This window comes from Acomys minous (assembly GCF_964271855.1).
Source record: "Acomys minous genome assembly, chromosome: 15".
Classification (NCBI taxonomy): domain Eukaryota; kingdom Metazoa; phylum Chordata; class Mammalia; order Rodentia; family Muridae; genus Acomys; species Acomys minous.
This window is the reverse complement of record NC_140497.1, coordinates 85,283,170-85,298,068: the sequence shown is the minus strand read 5'-3', so window position 1 is coordinate 85,298,068 and position 14,899 is coordinate 85,283,170. Positions and strand designations below refer to the sequence as shown.

At 44.8% G+C, this 14,899-nt stretch overlaps 1 long non-coding RNA gene across 1 annotated transcript; it reads left to right on the top strand.

Annotated features, from left to right (window-relative positions):
• Positions 1-284: 284 nt before the first annotated feature.
• Positions 285-11,564, top strand: LOC311584366. Its single transcript, XR_014774835.1, has 4 exons — positions 285-388; positions 10,134-10,181; positions 10,521-10,603; positions 11,466-11,564. It is a non-coding gene; the product is annotated as an uncharacterized lncRNA (long non-coding RNA).
• The last annotated feature ends 3,335 nt before the right edge of the window (positions 11,565-14,899 follow it).

The window sequence follows — 14,899 nt, the reverse complement described above, 5'->3', positions numbered from 1 at the left end:
ACAATTTGTCTCTGTAATTTTTTTTTTGTCTTTGTCAGTAGTCCTTACGGCAGGAGGATTCCAGTTTCCAGGGTTCTTATTTTCATCTGATCCACTTATTCTTTTCCACCAAACCACTGCGCTGCCCAATAGCAGCCCTACTTTTTATTGCAAATGACACAATGTAGAATTTTCACAAAGGTGTATCGAGGTTAGGAGTTGTGGAATATTCTAGAATATCACCTTCCTGTTCACAGGCTTCTTTAGTTACACAGTGAGTGTTCCAGGGCCCCCCTCCCCTCTTCAAAGTAATTCTTTCCGTCCCAAGTGCTCTGTGCAGTCTGTGACCATACCACCCTGAAGGCACAGCATCTCCTCCAGTGGGTATCCAGAGGAGGACAAGGACCAGGTGAGAGAGAGGCTGATGAGAAAAACATTCAACCACCCTCTGAACCACTGCTGGCCGGAGGAAGCCTAAAATCCATTCCTTTCCGTACACCTTAAAGTGAAAGTATTTTCCGCTGAGCGCCATTTCCAGGCAACCTCCCCCTGGACAGAGATTCATTCGCTCGGCTTTCACAAAGGAGGAGGACCGTCATTCAGTTTACAATGGAGACCTTGAGGGTTTTTTGCCTCACACAGCTTCCTGTCCCTTCACCTGCTCCAAAAGCTTTGGCTCTTCTGGGAAGAACACCTCTGGGTGTGACTTTTACTGACAAAGCCACGTGACATAAAGCGATTTGAACTGACAAGGAATTCAGACGAAGCAGGATAAGGAGGTGCCTGAAAACGAATGGCCTTGCTTTTGACTGTCCTGTCCCCTGGCTTTACACTGGGGGAGTATCAAACTTCCGGGACATTCAATATGCAGGAAAGGGGACACTACCTCCCACGGACTGGTCACTAGACAGGGAACAAGAGAAAAATCTAGTTTCCCTAGACATGAATTCAAAAGACATATTGCAAAATGATATTTCATGGGGATACAGAAAGAATTATTATTATTATTATTATTATTATTATTATTTTATTCAAAAAGAACTTTTTTTTGGCATCACATATTTAAACGATTTTGAAACCTTGTCTTCTCTTCAACTTTCCCAAAGGAGGAAATTATAAAGTCTGGCCCTTGAAAAATAATATAGTAAAATCTAACTTTATTCCTCTAATCTCTTACAAGCACCGCAGCTGGCCATGATCTATTTAGCATTACACAAAAATAATGCATTTGTACCAAACAGATTCGGAACACTTTAAAATAGGGAAAGCTCTTTACTTGATTGATTAAGTTAAAGTGTTTACATAAAAGTGTCATATTTTGACATCAGTCATACAACACCACATCTGGCACTTCTAATTAAATTGTGTGAAAGAAAGGCTACATTTTTTATTCAGTCACAACAATGTGGCTAATAGGAAGTACAAACATGCTCCTCATGCTCAGAGACTAGGATCTGCAGTTGTGGCATGTGGTCGCTAAAATCCCCAGATTTGGGTTCTGCAAAGTTTTCATAGCCTCCAACACGTGTTTTGTCTGAACAAAGGCAAAAAAAAAAAAAAAAAAATGGGGCCCCACCTCTGTGAGTCAACTGGTTCTTATTTTTCTTATTTTGATTTAAACCTCTCCAAGCGCCCTGAGTAAGCTACAAAGTAATGAGAGTTAGAATAAACTTGTCTTAAGGAATTGGTGTTCAGGGCCCAGGTAAGGCGTTTTGTTTTGTTAAGCTTTGTTTTTGCGGATTCAGAAATAAACGGCAGGAACTTTAATGGGGAGCGAGGGCGTGAAACCCTATCATTCACCTGGAACAGGGACTCATTTGTATCTTCGTGGATGGGCAGAATTCATACCTACCTTACAAACTGCCAGGAGCGCTGATTTAAAACACTCACTCTTTTTTTTCCCCCCTTTCCAAAATTAAGATGAAATATTTTACATACAGCAAAATGAAGGGGAAAAATGGTTCTGCTTGTTAAAGCATACTTACTTCACTTTTAATGTAGACAAATAATCCTTCAAAATCGTCTTTTTATTTTATTTTTTTAAGTTAAATTATGTCCACCCCATGTGCAGATTCAATTTACCCGCTAAGTCCACAGTTGGGTCTCCCCTTCCAGGGAACCATTCATTTGCCTAGGAAAGTGGAGGAGACGCTGCTGTATTTTCTTAAAGAGATGCCTAGCATTTTTTTCCCTCCTCCCCTTCGCCTTAAAAACTACCCTGAGAAATGCTGCCTAGCAGTAAAAGGAAAATGGGTTCAGGCAAGCTTCAAAATCAGGAAATTTGGGTTGTAAAACCTAAGTTATAAAGCCGATGTTGAGGGCAAAGTAAATGGGGCTCTTTTAAATGGGTTAAGTGTCAGCCATGAGAAGTCACCCATCCCTCCTCCTCCCGGCAAGGCTGCTGCAGAAGGCTCTTAAGCAGTAAGGGCTACACTGGTCGATGGCTGGCTCCCCATCTCAGCGTGCATACGGGATGCACCCTTATTTACCACGCACTATGTTCAATTTAAAGAAAATAAATGTGGAGGCAGAAACCGTGAAAGAGTAGAGGGGCATGGTTTTCTGTAATTGCGAGGAGTCTTAGGTAATGCTGTATGCAGTGTTTGGTTTAAAATGTTAAAATATTAACAGAAGTTTTCTATAGCAGAGTGCTCCTATCACAGTGAAATGACTCATAAGAATGCTAAATTCAAACCAGATGGGCACAAACATTAACTGAAGAAGAAGAAGAAGAAGAAGAAAAAAAAATCATATATTTAGGAGTCAGCGTGGGTCTTCACAAAAATGAAGACCTTGTCTGAGTTACTGAAGATTGAACTTGCACAAGTCAAAAAGGAAAACAAGGGGACATATCAGCGACTGTTTTTTTTTTAATTAGACAAGCCACTGTCAATTAGAAGAACCAACATTTACAAAACTTTCGATTGCCGTTTTAATTCATAAAATATGGCTGCGACAATTCGAAGACTTCAGACGCACTGGGACACAGGTGGCATGCCACCCTAACAGTCAACAGGAATCTCCTTGCTTCCCACCGAGAAGCAATCCTCATTGAAGACTTGTGTGGTATAGAAACTTCCAACCCAGCCTTCTCTCCTCTTCCAACAGACCACAGAGGAAAATTCTCATTGCTGGGTCTGACACCCTACCAAGTCTCTGCTCTCTCGTTAAAATATATTTACATGTGTTTCCTCCCGTTTCTCTCTCGTCCCCCCCCTCCTGCTCCGCGCTTTTTACTGCTTGCAGATTATCTGCAGCGCGTGCTGTGTTTAAATGTGTACATACCCTACCAGAAGAAAAACATGTGGTCTCAGAATTAATATTGTTTTTGACTTATAGGGAAATTCCAGTTGTGTTTAACTTGGACTGTGGGACGCAGGATACAGGGAGGAGAAACGAATGTGTTTTGAACAGAAATGGAAATCGGGAGTTCCCTACTGTTTTGTTGCCGGAACCCTGGGCAACACAAGGCAAAAAGGACAAGCACATAATTTACTCTGGCAGCCATAGCGCTCAGCCTGTGAGCCTGTCACTTCTTACGAGGGATGAGAGACCTCCCAGAGACAAGAAGGTACTTCAGGAAGCGGTATTTCTGATTCAGTAGGTGGCCTCTCCTCTCTGGGTCCCTGTGAATAGATGCCCGCGTGGTGTGAGGGGGCACCGGGCTGCTTACCTTTCTGAAGAAACCCAAAACCACGGACGTAACCATTTGTGGTCACCAGAGAGCTTATGGCAGACATTCTAAGGCCAGTTGTGTGAACTCCAGAATCCTGGCCAGAGTCCAACTAAAGTAATTAGATTCTGCTCCCCTCAAACTCTCCCCCCCCCCCCACCCTGCAGTTTCCATTGAATCTGATAGTCTGGACCCTCCATTTAGCAGCCTGGCCAGCACCGCGGTGGTTATAACGCATTCCACAGAGAGGCAGCCTGTGAGTCCACGATGGAAGAAATGCCCCATCCTCAGCAAGCTGCCGCGAGTTGGAATTAGCTAGTGTTCATGAAAGCCTGGGGTGAACTCCGCCTTCGAGTGTGCTCACAACCAAAGCTAGAGGGAAGGCTGCAGCTTCTTTTGCCCTAGCGAGCTACTTTAACTAAAACAAATAGAAATCCTGGGAGGGCAGAGTAGGGTTCTACCGACCTCTGACCTGGAAATACCCTATCTGGGGCAGTCAGGTAGGTGAATTGAAAAGTCACCTGAACTAACTGGAGCAAAGCTCAGAGACCAGAGGAGTGGAGACGGTTCTGTAAATGATGACAGATTAGAGGTGGGTAAAGGAACTTGCGATATTTAGCTAAAAAGGGCAAGAGAGGGAAGGAAGAGAGGAAGAAAGGAGAGAGGAGGTGGGGAGGAAAGAAAAAAGGAAGAAGAAAGAGGTTAAAATAAGTATGAAGAAACAACAGGGAAGCAAGACAGAACAGAGGAAGGAAAGAAGGAAGGCGTGGGGAGCGAAAGAGGAGGAGAGGAGGAGAAGAAACGGAAAGTAGAAGGAGAGAGAAAGGTTGGCTAGAGATCGAAAAAAAAAAAAAAAAAGAGCCAGCTGGGCATGGTAGTGCACTCCTGTAATCCCATCACTTGGGAGGCAGAGGCAAACGGATCGCTGTGAGTTCGAGGCCAGCCTGATCTACAAAGTGAGTCCAGGACAGCCAAGGCTGCGCAGAGAAACCTTGTCTTGAAAAACAGAACAAACAAGCAAACAAACAAACAAAAACCCAAAACCAACCAACCAATAACAACAACAACCAAAAAAAAAAAAAAAAGGAAAAAAGAAAGAAAGGCTGGGCAGTGGTGGCGCACACCTTTAATCCCAGCACTTAGGAGGCAAAGGCAGGTGGATCTCTGGGAGTTCAAGGTCAGCCTGGTCTACAAGTTAGCTCAGGACAGCCAAGGCTACACAGAAAAGAAAAGAAAGAAAAGAGAGAGAAGAAGAAGAACAAGAAGAAGAAGAACAAGAAGAACAAGAAGAAGAGGAAGAGCAAGAGGAAGAAGAAGAGGAGGAAGAGGAAGAAGGGAGGCAGGAAGAAAGGCACACTGCAGTTGAGAACACAGGTAAATTGGGCAGAACCAAGACCAGGGAAGAAGGAAGAAAGCACAGAAGCTGGGAAGAGCCTCTCTTCCAGCTTTGGCTTATAGTGTCCTTTCCCATCATCTCATGTTGTTGGTGTAACTCTTAGTCGCTTACCCAGACTCAGCTCAAACCTGTCACCAGATGAAATTCGCCCCACCCTGAGCCTACTCTGGACTTCCTGTCTACGACAACAATCACACCCATCCCACTGGCTGCCAATGGATACCTCTAGGCTTTGGTTATCTGTTTATACTTTACTTAGGGTTCTTAAACACTTCAACCGCACTTCTAACCCTCCAACCAGAGGATGGGGAGAAAGGATGTTAATGGGGAAAAAAGGGATGCGGGCCCTGTTTGGATGTGGTCCCTTGGGCCAGTTCCAGTCTCCATTGTCAGGATACCAGCAGTCCCATCCCACAGCCAACACCAAACAGCACACAGATGCATAGCAATGGCATCATCCAGCAGAAACAGCAAGGCTCCACCAAGCCGGCACCAGTCCCTGGAAGCAGCCAGAATCACCCGGACTACAACGAGAAGTTTCTCTCCGAGACGTGAAGACCAGCAAAGGCTCAACAAAGACCAGAGGTTTATGTCTATTAAAACATTAGATGGAGGGCACATCAGTGACCAAAAGGTCTCAGCTTGAAAGAAAGCCATTTAAAACACAGATTAAGAAACAACTAGAGAATTCAATCTTTCAGTCTAATGAAAATTGCGTGCGCCTGTGTTCGAGCACAGGAGTAACGGTATCAAGCAACTTAAAGAGCCTAACATCTTTCTCTATGAGGAGCACCCACCCCATTTGCAATGGCACAGGGTTTTGAAAGGCCAGGGTAAAAGAGGAATTGCACATCCCTGATTACATTTCCTGTTTGTTGAATGGAGCTTTCTTGACACAGTGGGATCCAAAGCTTTTTAGAAGGATCAACAGCCAATTGTGAGAGCAAAGGAAGAAGCTGTCGTGGGTGGCTTACTAGTTAGTAATGAAATGTAAGGTCACGGAAAAGAGGTATAATACATTTTAGCCCAAGATTATGAATATACAAAATTGCCTGAAATATTCTGGGCAACAGAAAAAGGGGGCCCTAGAGATGAGTAAGAAGGGGATAGCTTTACCAAAAAGCCAGTACCCTACCTGATATGTGACAGTTCTCCAGAGCTCCTTGGCTGTCCAGCTCTGTAAGACTTGGAAATTCTTCTCCATAATCATGTGCAATACCAGGGCATCTAGCTATGTGGCCTTCCGTCCCTATCCTAACCCCAAGTCAAAACACAGAATGATTTGACATCTCGTGTCACACAAGCCAAACATTTCTTTCATCATAGACGATGATTTTAAAGCAGCTCATAAGGCATTTTGTATGAGGAAAATAACATTTTACAAAAAAAAAATAGATCTTAAGGTGGCTTTCTTGCAGGCTGTTTCTTTAAGATGTATATGAGCTTTTGGAGCATTTCAGATTTCAGATGCACTGATTATGGATGCTCAACTTACACTCAAACAAAAGAAATCAGCCCACTGAGTCGGAAGACTTGGGATTTCAATCAAGCTGAATACAGTTCAGTGGTTCTACAGATAAAGGTGCTTCCCATGAACTCTGAGGGACTAAGTTCCAAAGTCAGAACCCACATGGTAAGAGGAGAGTGTTTGATTCCCACCACAAGTTGACCTTTGACCTCCATGTGCATGCAATGAGAAAAGTATGAGCCCCCGATGGATATAAACAAACAAGCAAATGCAATGTTAAGAGGCCACCCTGTCTGAGAGGGTCATTTCAAAGAAAAGAAGGAATACCAATAATAAGGCCTGAAGTAGGAAACTCAGAGATTTCTAGAAGTAAGTGGCAGTAGTTCTTCAGATAGAGTTTGGAGACGACCAGGCAACAAGAGAAAAGGACCACTGGAAACGCCCCTGGAGGGCCCTGAACTCAGGAAGTAACTCTTCAGCCTTATTGCCAGCTTCAGGAGAACAGCAATTTGCTGAGGCGTAAGCTGCAGGATGAGGATACAGTGGGGCTGTGCTAGACAGACTGTGGCACTGAGGCTGAAACCTTCTAGATCAATGCAAATATGGTTTGACACAGGAGTAGGTTGTGTGGCAAAGATGGGGTGGGTGCCCTATCCTGGACATTGTGGCTGACGTCATATGATGCCACCATACTGATTTTCTGTGAGTGGCATGGCTCACGCTCACTGCTGTCCCCCTCACCCTGCCTGCATCTGTCCCTACAGTCACCCCAGGCTAACAGTGTGGTACAACTGTGGCGCATCAGTGCGACTCCCACTTCGTTTACCAAGACTCACCTCAGATCTACCACCACCATGAGCCCCACTGAGTCCTGAAAACCGCAGTCCTTTCTATCTCTGTCCCTATAACTCTTATCCGGGATTCAGAAATTAACAGCAGAGGGGCTTGCAGCCAAGTTGATGCAGGGTGTCCTGAGGGGAGGGCTGGCTGGGTCTCAGCTCACTTGCCAGGGTAACTGCAAAGTGGTGGGAATATCCATATGTTCGCCTCGGTGGGAGACCCAGGACCATTTCCTGAGGGAATGTGATAAGAAAGGAATATATAATTCTAAGTATAGAATGATTACTCCTGGGGCGGGAGGAAGGAATCCCAGTATCTCTGTTTAATGCTTCTCTTGGGCCTTGAAACTTTCCCATTGCAAACAGTGTAGTTTATGCATCCAGGAGGATACATAACGCTGCCCAGCTGCGGCCACTTGGCCTGTCTTGTGGTCTTCAGACTTCATTTCCAATCCCAAGTAGGAAACATTGAACAGAATTGAAACAACTGAACAGTTTTAAGAAATCAATGAATAAAATGAACAGGGTTTTCAGTAGGGTAGAGATCACAAACTATGATTTGTCCCCACGGTTTGGCAAATTGCCATCTCCAGTTTTTAGGGTCATATTCTGCAGCGACCTCTTTCGGTGAGACTGTAGACAATCTAAAGACAGTGGTGCTCAACTTTCCTAATGCTGTGACCCTTTAATACAGTTCCTCATGGTGTGGTGACCACCCCCCGGCCATAAAATTATTTTTGTTGCTACTTCATAACTGTAATTTTGCTGCTATGACTCCTAATGTAAATATCTGTGTTTTCAGATGGTCATAGATGACCCCAGATGGAAGAGTCTTTTGACCGCCACGGTATCTTCCAGGCCATACTGGACTGAGATCTCTCTGAGACAGGGAACCAAACCAAACCTCTAACCCCTAAATTCTTTTCTTGGGTGTTTTGGTCATGGTGAGACAAAAGTGACTATTATAGAAAACTGGTGGCAGAGATAAGGGATTGTGTGCCCTGAAGAAACAGAATATGAGGTTCTGAAGCTGTTAGCAGTGGTTTGGGGGAGAAATGTGGAAGAGATTAAAGATATGGGCTAAAGGTCCCTGGAAGCTTAATAGTGGGTTTTGGTAACAGTCTGGAAGACCAGAATGCTGATAAAAATACCACAGTAATGACTGTGCTCCCTGACGGCTCTAGCCTGCCCGAGCATGGTAAGCATGGAGCTGAGAGGTTTTGCCTTTTACCCTTCACCCCATTCCCTCTGCCTTGCTAAACCATTAGATCACATTCTAAAACTCGCCACAAGGTCTAGTCCCTTATTTGGCCATCTCCCCCTCCTGAGGCTGACCAACAAAGTATTGAAGTCTAGCAATCAAAAGCCCCCTTTTGGCCATCTTAACTAACATTCCCAATTAAAATTAGCCAACTCATCCTAACACACGGTTTCCCTTTTTGGCTTTATAAACTGCTATTTGCCTATGGGCCATACCTGTCCCCTCTTTATCCAGAGGCAGTCCTTTGTCCCTCGGGTTAAATATCCGGTCCTCCCCTCTATCTTGTCCCCTTCCTTCTCTCCCCTGTCTGCTGTCTCCTGTCTTTGTATCTTATTTCCTGTCCTTTATCCCCTGGGACAAATAAATCTCCTTTGTGCTGAGAACTCGGTCTTGGGGTGCCTTGTGTTGACTTTGAGGGCGTTCATTCATGAATTCCAAATGGAACTACTCTACTCAGAGTTTGGAGAGGCCTTAGTGTCACAAAGAGTGCATAGGAAACGTACAAAAAACATGGACACATTTTTGTCCTTGCCCTAAAATTTGGGTGATACTGAATTCAAATGTAATGTGGCATGGTTATCGACAGCTACTTTTAACCAGATTGAGAGCAGATGGCAGAGCATAAAGTGGGAAAATTACTGCCAACATGGTTCAGGTTACACACACACACACACACACACACACACACACACACACACACAGTTCCGATGTCATTATCATTATTGAAGATGCTGGCCCCATTAAAGGGAAGGTGCACAATTGCCACTGGAGCAACAGGAAAGTGGAACTCCTCCCACTGAAGGCACCGGTGTATAAATATAAAGCCACTTAAAAGGAAGGTGACTAAAGAGAAAGAGCTAATAGGTGTGTTCTGTTTGGCAGGGCCACTTAGAGAAGAACTTTCCCATGTTTATCTGGACAGATCCTCAGGGGCCACTGTAGCCATGGACCAAGAAAAACTGGCCAGCTTTCAAACTGACAAGAATCCTTGTGCATACAGGGTTGGTTTTACGGGTGTCAGAATATAAGAGGTATGGGGTCATGAGGATAAGATTTTTTTTCCCAGAAAAGCTAGGTCAAGCAGTGTGTAGCCAGGTCAAATTCTTTACAGTGAGTTTGTGTTGGCTAGTTCTGTGTCAAACAGACACAAGCTAACACCATTCTGGAAGAGGGAAGCTCACTTGAGAAAATGTCCCCACCAGGCTGGGCTGAGGGCAGTCTGTGGAGCATTTTCTTGATTGATGAGTGATGTCAGTGGGCCCAGCCCATTGTAGGCAATGGCACCCCTGGAATGGTGGTCCTGGGTGTTATAAGAAAGCCAACTGGACAAGAAATGGAGAACAGGCCAGAAAGGAGCATTCATCGTTGGCCTCTGCATCAGCTTTGCCTCCGCGTCCCTGCTCTGCTTGAGTTCCTGTCATGAATTCCCTCAGTGATGGACTTTCACACAGAAGTATAAATGAAAACGAATTTTTCCTCCCCAAATTGCTTTTGACCATGGTGTTTTGTCTCAACAGAAACTCTAACACAGAACTTCTGAGTGAGCTACCCACAAAGCCATGAGGGTAAAGCTCCCGTTATGGTGGAGACCCTGGGATGCTGGACAGGATGTCTGTGAAAGAAAGTTTCAGGCTGTGAGGAGAGATGGAGATCACGGATGCTCCAGGAGAATGACCATACGAGCAGGGCTGTCAAGTATACCGGGGTTCCCATGATGACATCACATGCCCCCCCCCCCACACACACACACTGAGCATCAAATTACTGGATTCGATGTTTGCTTTGGGATTCCAGACTTGCTTTGGTCTAATCTTTTGCTATCTCTTATAGCTCCTTTGGGAATGAAATGTTTACTCTGGGCCCTGGGTTTTTGGCAGTGTGTAACTTGCTTTCGTATTTTACAGGGTCTCACAGTTAAGAAATTGCCTTGGATCTCAGCAGAGACTTTGGACCTCAGCGCGGTGTTGCTACTGTCTAGAACATGGAGGTACTCTTGTTGCTGGATTAAAGGCGTTTTCCATTATGAGATGACCGTGAACAGTTAGGAGTCACGGGGCAGAACGCTAGGGTTTGAATCGGAGATGTTTCCCTACAGGCTCACTTCTGAGCACTTGGTTTCAGCTTGCATTGCTACTTTGAAGACTTTGGAGCTCTTAAAGGGGTGGGGCCCGAATTAAAGAAGTGAATCACGAAGAGCCAAGTGTTGAAAATTAAACTCACCCCTTGTCCTGCCCCAGCACTCTTCCTCTTGGCCCGCCATCGTGACAGCCGCTGACACAGTCTCCCACCATCACAACTTTTTTTTTCCTGGTGTGTTAAGCTGAGCTCTTTGAAACCATGAGCCAAAATAAACTTTCTTCCTCACTTGTTTCTGTCATGTATTTAGGCCACGAACGCAGAAATAACCAATATGTAGGTAGGGACATGCTAGTTACAAGTCAGTAGTCTTGACGATTAGCTCACTGAGCATGGGTTTTGTTTACTCGATACTATAGATTCTAATGCAAAAATGCATTCCTTTTTCGGCTACCTGAACAAGCAAAAGTGTTCAGTGACTACCAAAGAAGGCCAAAATTACCCATCGATCGCCTCATTCCAGTCTGTAAGCATCCCCACGAACAGTTAGTTACATTTGTAAAATGTGAAAATGGCTTCCAATTTGTTTTACTAAGCCCCACTGCTTGTACCATGTGTGTGTTGACTTTTCGTGGATCCCTACTTTACATATTAAGGTTGCCTGGTTTTCATCTTGGGAATAGCTCCCAGCCTGCCCTGTGTCTGTCTTTACATGGATTACCAGCAGCTAGCTAGCACTGTTAATCTCCCTCGTCTCTTACCGTTCTTCACAGGTCATACCAGAGACAAGGCAAGGCTAGACAGGAGGAACTGAATCAAGCCCAGCTTCTCCTGTGAGCTAGAAGCTTCTCCCTTGACACATTTGGCCATACCTACAACATGCTCTTCAGCTTAGTGTAGACGTACGCTATCCCATCTTGAAATCAGCTACCATACCTTCTGGTAGTTTTTTAAAAATAAAATTTAGTTCAGAAAAGCTTTGTGGAGACCTCAGAGTTCTTTCCAACTGAGCATGTGACAGCAAGACCGAGCGAGGAATGCCCGAATCTTCCCTGATGTCTTCAGAGCAGCAGAAGCTGCAGCTGGTGAGAAGACACAGCAACTCATTGTATAGTAACACAACCGCTCCTCCCCTAACACACGCTTATTATGGGCTAGATGCTATCAAACGTGCAATTAAGCCACATAATTGACGCCTGAAATAAACAAAGGCTTACGAATGCTCACCACATTAGCCAGAAATATGATCCTACCATTAAGGTAATTTCTATATGAAAGGGTGGAAGGGGCATGTTTTATTCTGAAGCTCCATGCTGCAAGCAGGAGCTACAGAAGTTCTTGTAAGGTTGAAACAATGAGTAGAATCTTCCTTGCTTCCACGCAAATGGATATATGAATACAAACGTGATGTTCGCCTACCTTCATAGACCTGGTATATTGGCACAAAAGAAAAAAAAATGCTTCGTGACTTCACTGTGCCCAGATAACACATGGTTATGGGGCAGTTTCTGGGATATTAAATTGAAAATTCAATCAACTGTCCTTAAATGGTATACTTGGCCATTCTTTGGTTTCAGTGAGAAAGACCCTATCTCAAGGGTGTAAGCTGGATTGTGACAGGGCAAGACACATGATGTCCTCCTCTGGCCTTCACATGTGTGCATGGGTGTGCATATTAGCACACACTCAGATGCACACAGACCACACATTTACTTATATACACACAGATACATCAAACACACACACACACACACACACACACACACACACACACACACACACACGAGTTTGTGAACACACCGGAGCCCTCAGGATTCAGTGTTGGCTGCTGTGGACCACGGCCCCCCTCTTGGCACAGTGATCATTAGGTACATTGCAGTCAGATCAGCTGTGACTGTCTGCGTGACTGAGGCAGTTGATGTTCCCCTGTAGAAGACTCAGGCAGGGAAGATGCTTAAACCTCCACCTGATGTCCCAGCCATTCCATCCTCCACCTCCCAGGCAGCTAGTTAGCTGTATGGGATTCTGTCCTAACTGCATGAGAGGTGATAAGATCATACAGGTCGTGGAAGGGTAACTGAAGCAGGAACTCCATCTTCATAGCTATGGAGAAGTTGTCATACACACTGTGGTGAGACTTTTAGTGGTGCAACTGCTTTGGGGTCACGCCAGCTCCTGAAAGCAATCCATCACCCATGCTGTAGAAGTAAGCCCAATTCACCAAACTAGAACAAGGTGGAAATGTCACCTTGTCTGTCATTAGTGTCCTATCTGGGGTTAGTGCACCTTCATTGTGTCTCCTCAGAAACAGCTCACTTGCCACACTTGCCACACTTGCCACACTTGCCACACTTGCCACACTTGCCACAGCCCTGTACCCGCCCCACCCCCGTCAGCTGGCAAGTTTTCACACATGAGCCTTCAGGGAACATTTCAAGTTCAAACCATAACATCAACAATTTCACATCTTCATGAGGGGAAAATGAAGTAAATCAAAAACCTTAAAACCTGTGGTCTTGGTAACAGGAGAGACGGCTCAGCAGTTGAGAACTGAGGGTGCATGCTGTTCTTGCACAGCTCTGGTAGTCTGTTTCTATACCTAAGCCAGGAAGTTTAGGATTACCTGCAACTGCAAGTCCTGGGGGAGCTAGTACTGCTGGCCTCCTTAGAAACCTTCAGTCTCTCTCTCTCTCTCTCTCTCTCTCTCTCACACACACACACACACACACACACACACACAGCGAGAGAGAGAGACAGAGACAGAGACATAGACATAGAGAGAGACAGAGAGAGAGAGACAAAGAGACAGAGAGACAGAGACATAGAGACAGAGAGAGAGACAAAGAGACAGAGAGAGACAGAGACCAAGAAAGACAGAAAGAGACATGGACACAGAGAGACAGAAACAGAGGAAGACAGAAAAAGATAGATAAGAACACTTAAACATAATTAAAAGTAATTTTTAAAAATCTTTTTTCAAAGAATTGTGTCTATGAAATGTTTGGGCAGTTGTAGCAAAAAGAAGGAGTAAATAAGACACACACACACACACACACACACACACACACACACACACACATTTGGTGAGATAAATACGTATAAATTTTATGTTTAAATGTAAGTGTTGGATGCTCAGCTGGAAGTACAGCTCAAGTGGGAGTGACAAAACTCGTCCTGGGGAGAGGTTACACACATGCCTGCTCAACCAGGATAGGGAGCCCATGGTAGACCAAAGTACAGACGCCACCGAAGTCTGCCTTGGTGAACCAATTACTTACAGGAGCAGAAATGACTTGAAGACAGCTGCATCACCAAAGCCTACCCCAGCACTGCTGGAAACCTGGAGCACACTGCACAGCCTGCAGGTTGAGAGTGTCCCTTCCAGGGGACCCTGGTTTAAGCCTCTGATTTCTGGCAGGGAGGGAGGGGCCTAGTGAACCTGGTCAGTTTTAGGGACTTCCTGAAGCTACTTTTGAGTTCTTTTCCTTCCTGCTTAAGGAGCTTCCAAGAGGATGCAATGTTTCAATTAGGAGGGAATTGTTACACAACACCTGGAATTGATTGAGTAATCAGTACCCAAAACAAAATTACTGAGTGCTTTTAAATTTCTTCTAAAATATTTGCGCTGTTATTCGTCTGTCCTGTAAACAGAATGGCATGGTCCCTGCTATCCCCCAGCACCCGCAGAGATAGAATACACAATACAGAGAGATAAAGCTATTTTTTTTCCTCTCAGAGAGAAAGAAACTCAGGTTTTATGTCATCGGTGAATAATAAAACAGAGCACGCCACCACAGACAAAAAAGGGATTCTTCAATGTAAGACTCCTGTGTGGGTGACTTAACCCCAGTGCTCTTCCATCTCTACCTTTGTATGCACGCCCTGCTGTGCTAGGATAAGAGTGAGGTCAGCAAGTCTGCTGCTCTCCCACTGTCTACCAACAGTCGGCTACCCCCAGGGCACTTCACGAGGATGGGTAGCGATGAATCATATTAGTGGCTATTTATATAACCATGTTATTCCCATGTGATGCAAGTTTAAAATGACTCAAAAACTACTAATAACCTTGGAAAACTAGATTTCAAGGGATCCCCGTGGAAGAATCCCAGGATCTCTCTGAGAAGCCCCCTGGGTAAAAACATGGCTGCTAACAACAGTCCTGGCTCATTGATTTCCCATTGATTGGCTGACACTGTCTTTAGTGGAA